We start from the raw sequence: 6,633 nt of genomic DNA, 5'->3' as shown, positions 1-6,633 counted from the left end.
TTCCCTTCCCTTCCCTTCCCTTCCCTTCCCTTCCCTTCCCTTCCCTTCCCTTCCCTTCCCTTCCCTTCCCTTCCCTTCCCTTCCCTTCCCTTCCCTTCCCCATCTTTATTTTTTGTTAGCTATATATATATAAATGCCCATTTCAGCATGCTGAGCATTTTATCCTCCTGTTATGTTTCTTCCCAAAGCCTGTTAACCGAGGTTTTCTTTTGTCCTTGAGGTATAGGCACTTATTTCTTCAGTTTCATTCTTACATGATGTATTTTAGTGCCTCCACAACTCACAGAATCTGACTGAAAACAAACTAAATATGTCCAAAATAATAGGAAGGAAAAAAAAAGGAAAAAAAAGGAGAACTAGCCTAGGATAAAAAGACACTGATAGTACTTTTAAGAATTTCTATATGCATCTTTAAGAGGACGCTTTAAAAATGAAAAGTGAAGTGCACATCTCATAAGAACTGCAACTGAGACTTTTCACATCAGAGATATCAGACACTTAATATCACAGCATTAACTATTCATGATGAGGATATATGGAACAGTTCAATAAATGATGACATAAATTCTCAAGATATGCAAGAATACTAAAGGGAGGAGAGAGAGGGGGAAACAAGAAACAAACAAACAAACAAAATGCCCTTTCTCTTACACAGATCAACCATTGGCTTTGAGTTTTCTGTTAAAGACCAAAATAGTGTAGCATTGAAGATTACACGTACATCCAGTTTCTCAAAACCATATTTTCCTAATTCTCTTTTCCACTTCATTTCCCCTGTGTCTACATTGATCTCTCATCTCCTTTGTCAGCCTCAGAAGAAGGTGAAATCTGTAATAAAAATGGCACTGAGAGCTGGCATTGAGATGATTCAGGTCATTCATTTGTAATTACGTGTAGCATAGTACATGCATGTTGAGAAGCTGCACTGTATCACATGGAAACACTGCAATCATCACAGGCATGTGCAGCACAGAAGATGACTGTTCTAGGAAGAAATATTTATGGTAATGGTACTGTTAGGTGTTTAAATAACTATTTTACATGTCTGGAAGTCTGTTACTATGTCTGTTATATTTTCTTGACCTCTGTTCATTCTCGCTGCTCTCCTTATGCATGTATCAAGACACATTCAGAATTCTTAATGAAATTTAGAATTTTTTTGACCTGCCAGAATTACCTGGAATAGCAGTAGGTGTAAGACTTGAGCTTGTTATAATTTTTCTTTCTTTTTTTTTTAATTTGTTTGCACTATATCACAAAAGAAAAGAGATGTCAGTCTTTGGATAGGGCATCTGGATTTGACCATAGAGCATTAGCTGGATTTAATAGCACTGAATCTGTGGATGTGAACTCTTCTATTTCTGCCTTTGATCAGGAGGGTGCCTACACCCTCTGTAAGGCTTCCCACATGCAGAATGATGCACAGGAACCTTGAGTTACCAATTATACTTTTCAGCTACTGGACCATGATGTAGAGTTGAACTGATTACACATCATTCAAAGTGCATGCTTAACTTCTAAATGACAGTGTAGAATATCCACGGCATAATGATAAATAACTGCTATGTAGGACAGCCCAATGGCTCATCCCATGCTGTTTGGACTGTCAGACTGCTGAGAAACCCAGGATTTTCCACTGGAAAAATGGACTTCAAAATACTGCAGAGATGCAAGTTCACTCCTTTCCTGAATCTGCTTTATCAGTGATCTGTCCAAATTTAGTTTAGGTGGAGATGAAACTGTGTTGAAGCTGCCTTAACAGTAGGTGGTAATTTGTTTTGTGTTACAAGAGATGAGGGACAGGGAGTTAATTTATTCATTTAGAAAAAGAATCGATTAATGCCCGAAGCATATGTTTACCCTTGTAGGGAGCAGCTTAAAAAGTAAGATCCTTTCTTTAGATTAAAATAGGACTTTGAGGGAAAATAGAACTTCTTGCTGGATTTTAATTGATTCTCTATCTGCATCTTAGGGATACCTGCATACCTATTTCCTTTGAAGTTATTGTTGAGGGACCTAACGGGCTAAAGCTGCAAGGTAATTATTGATTGTTACAGAACCATATTAAATAAAATCCTCCCGTTATTTCTTCTTTATTGACCCTCCGCACACAACACCCAATTGATTTTAAATAGACCAACCTACAGATAGAAGATGTTTAAACTTTTCAAAGACTTTTTAAAGCCTCCTTCACGAGAAGTTATTGAAGAAACTTGTCAGCCATCACAAGGCAAAGTAATGATGTGTTATAAAGCCTGTGTGGCAGAGAAATAGACATAAGTAGCTATTTCTCACTGTTGACAGAGGTTAATACTGGGGTGACCTAGGTACCAGGGTTAGGTCCAGACTGAGGATATTCTACCTACATATTAAAGAACTGGAAGAGGTGAAAAGCGAGGTGACTACTTCTCCTTTATTATTCTAGTTTATTGAGGCCAGTGATTTGGAAAGACCTGGCAAGCCTAGGGAAAGTGCCAGATGCAATGAATCTGCAGATAGATATGATTTTTGTCATTGCTGTAAATTAAGGATTTTGCTTCTGCTCCTTAACAAGAGCTGAAATATTGTTTTAGGATTATTATATTTCTGTTACTGCTGTTAAGCAATATTTTCTGCTGCTTCAGCTCTCTTCAGGACCAGGAGAGCATTAGTGCTAATGCAAGAAAAGAGACTGGGGTTTGGCTTGGTGTAGGGGGAGGAACCTGTCTCTTCAGCAGCATTCAACCCTTCCATCCAGCTGTACTGTAAAGTATTTGTCTGAAGATCAATTTGTCTTTTGAGGAAATCAGCTCTCATGAAGCTGGGGAGAGCCACTAGGCCATGTGGAACATTGCTTCTCGGTGGAGGTAGTGACATCCATGGGCTGTCCCCCTTGTTCTTCTGTACTCTGGGTATCTGTAATTCTCCCACCACAGCTGCAATGATGGCAACACACCTGTAAAAGCTTTGACAGCTCATACCACTCTATCTCTTACGAGTTGCATAAGGATCCTTCAAGGCAGTTCCCGGTGCATTAGCCTTTGAATAGCAATTTTCTTCCTCTTCTGTTGTGGTTCACAAAAACCCACCATCCAAGGCCTGGAAGATTATATACTAACAAGGAATTTAACACCGCTTACAGAAAACCTGGAGGTGATGGCTGTGAAAAATGAAGTCATTTGCAGCCAGCCTACACAGACACTGCTGCCACTGCTAGCTGCAAGAGGGAGCTGCAGCAAGGACAGGACAGGACACTAGCAGGAGAACAAAAGCTCTGTCACACCACACTGGTTAACCTTCATCCAAACAGATCAGACTTTCTAACCTCTCCTGGGACTGACTGTTACAAAAGGAAAGAGTTTAGTGCAGGCTTATTGTGTTGAAATATACATCTGCCTTCATTATTTCTATATAAAGCATCATTGGACTTGGTGACTGGTTCTTAAACATTTCTATCTAAAGAGTCTGTGTCAAAACAGAAGTTTCTCAACTTCTGACCAGCTACAAATAAGTAACTGGAGGTTGGTCATTCCCAATGAGAAGAGAGACTGCAAGTGTAGAAAGTGGGAAGCATGGCTTGGAAAGGGTTATTCACTTACTGCAAATTTTAAACATCCTTTTGTGTTTTAAAGAGTTTGCTGGTTTTGCCTGTTTCAGCAATAAGCATTACAAATGCTTTCCTGTGCTTCTTGCAACAGTGTGTTTCACAATATCAGCCCTGCAGAATACAGTGGTTTTACAGTTCAAGATTAAATAATAACACCATTTAGAAAGTAAACACTGAGCCTAAGGACTTCAAAGCTGCAACTTTCATGCACTCAGCTTTTACATACTTAAAATCACAACTAAGAGGAAAAAAAAGTAAACGAAATGGCATAATTCATCCACATGAAAATAAGATTCTAATTGCTCTCCTCAAGTTTGGACTCCCCAAATTATAGCATTAAAAATGTTTTCAGCTCTTTTCTCCCCATACCAAGCTAATATCCATTGGATTGTGTAAACCTGAAGTTTATTAGTAAATGCATTCTAATAGACAGGATTGCTACTCATTGCTTTCCTCCCTAGGGAGTAAAAATTCTTTCCACTGCCCTGGTCATAAAGACAGCTTTCCTATTAGAACCTAGGTATGTAATCACAGGCAGAAATGCTGGCTATATTTTGCCATTCTGTATTTTTTTTTCAACTGCTCTTGTGATATATACTTTGCATTCTTTTTGCTTTTGTTTTGTTTTATTCAATAGTGGTCTGTTTTCATTAAAAATACTAAAAAATTGTGCTTTGCTCTGCTTATATGTTACCATTGGAGATCTGTCATTTTCCATTGTAATTTTCTCCAAAAATCATCAATTCAAAGTCAAGAATTGAGATTCATCATTACAAAATCTTCCTCACTCCGCTATTCAACCACACTTTTTTCTTTCCCCCAACCAAATACCTTTTCTTGGCATGTAAGCAAGAAAAATTCAGACTTCATCACCTTGGTAAAGGTACCTTGTGCAGCTATACTACCGTGCTGTAACTACTTTCAGTCATCTCTTTCCAGAGGTTGGCAAGATCAAAACAATGTTTTAAAGGAGTGTCTTGCTACACAACTATGATCAAGAAGATTTTCTAAGGTCTAAGTTTACTTATATGTTGGAAAACAAACAAACAAACAAGAACAAAAATCAACGTCTGCTTTGTGCTTCTTTGCTGTTTTACACAGAATGCCTGAAAGAGTGCTTCTATGTCCATGGAAACTACAACAAAGAGCACAATAACACTGATTGATAGAGAAAATGCTCAAGTATAAAACACTGTTTTTCAACACAGTCACCTCCATTAGCCATGCATTGTTGTGCTCATAAAACTCTGCAGAGGTGCCAAACTGTCGCCACTGTTCAGACTCATCATCCACCACCTCACTGTGCTCACATCCACTGTTGGGCCTCCGCAAGCATTCAGCAAGCATTGATGAATGTCACTGGGTGCCATTTTTTCTGTACAGAGGAATTCAATGACACACCTTTTCTTCATACACACTCCCATGTTGGACACCATCCTGTCAGACTGCCCCTCTGCTGCCATCTGTTACGCGGTAACATAAGACATAAATACTGGTGGAATGTTCAACCTCTACTGCCGTACCACCAACATTCACCTCTGATATTGTGGGCCAACATAATAAAATAGGAGGCATTACTTCCGGAGCAGTCTTTTATATGTTCCTTTATTGCAAAAAATCAGTTATTATAAGAACAACATTTGAAGCTCGCCTTCAGCTTTGCCAAAGCTAAACACCACAGATCAAATTAGATAGAATAATCAGCCCCACCTGTAATATTTTCCCCTAATATTTCTGAAGAAAGAGAAGCTCCACATCTCATAGAAGCAGACTGGGAGACCTGGCATCCCTGTAGACACTTGGCCTGCCTAACAACTGAAACAGTGCCATGTGAAAAAGTTTATCTGTAGACACTGTAGAAATGAAGAGCAGTTTGCTAAAACACAAACACTAAGGCCTGATATCCCCTGTACCTCTTTTCAAGTCACATAACACTGAGGAAACCAATTTTAAGATGCTACCACTGTTGACATTGGTACGAAGACAAAACCTATAATGTTGGTAGACAGAATATTAATCTCTCAGCTCTCTCAGGCAGGAGCACAGAGCTATGTATTCTTTTTTGTTCATTTATTCTGCTTTTTAAGTTTTCCAGCAGTACATCTAGTCAGATATTTGCAAGGGAAGTTGAAGATTCCCATGGGTTTTTCCATCCCTGCTTATTAGCTGCCATTCAAAACCAAGTGCATTAATTTATTTCCTCATTATAGAGAAAGTGGTTGGAACAAATTGCCCCAAATTCTTCAGCTCTCAAAAAGAAATTCTTATATACTAGGTACCAGTTGTGACAAGAAACTGATCCATAACACGATCCATTTATATAGAACTCAACTTAAAAAAATTCATCATGTCTTCTTGTTATGCTAACTTGCCAAAGATATCCTGATAAGGAAGGTATCAGTTTTTGATGAGAAAACTGTCCCCAGTTTCCACGAATTGGGGAAATTCCTACTCCTTATTACCTTGTGATCGATGGTCCATGAGTAAGATAAATTACTCTGTCTCTCTTTCCCTTTCTGAAACAAAAGCAAAGTAACTTAAATAAATCAACTATGCTGGCCATCACTCTGCCTGTTTACATATTTAAAAGTTTCCCCTGGCTATAAAGTTTTTTTCTGTTTTGTTTTGGTTTTTAAGTCCCAGTAGTATACAAAGTATACATCCCAGTTTTAAAACAGAGAACAGAGAATGACAGATTAACCAACAACCTACCATTATACACAGGTGAAACGTGAGAACAAGGAGAAAATAGACTTCACATTATGACAAATTAGAGTCTAGAAAAAAGCAAGTTCTGATAACACATTAAAAAGGGATACCAATACTCCCTACCATTAACTTGCTCTGAAAATTTAGTAAAATTTCACATCTTCTGTGTTTTTTATTTTTGTTTAATTAAATACCTTAATTGGTCAACTCCATACTAGCTGTTAGCCTTTATTACTGTTGCTCTAGCTTCTGAACAAACCTGCTACTCCAGCATTCTCTTACACATCCAGTGAGTATTCCCCTTCCCTCTCCTCTCCCAACACAACTACTGATTGATT

Source organism: Phasianus colchicus, chromosome 1 (assembly GCF_987193195.1).
Source record: "Phasianus colchicus chromosome 1, bPhaCol1.hap1.1, whole genome shotgun sequence".
Classification (NCBI taxonomy): Eukaryota; Metazoa; Chordata; class Aves; order Galliformes; family Phasianidae; genus Phasianus; species Phasianus colchicus.
Note: the sequence above shows the minus strand (reverse complement) of the source record.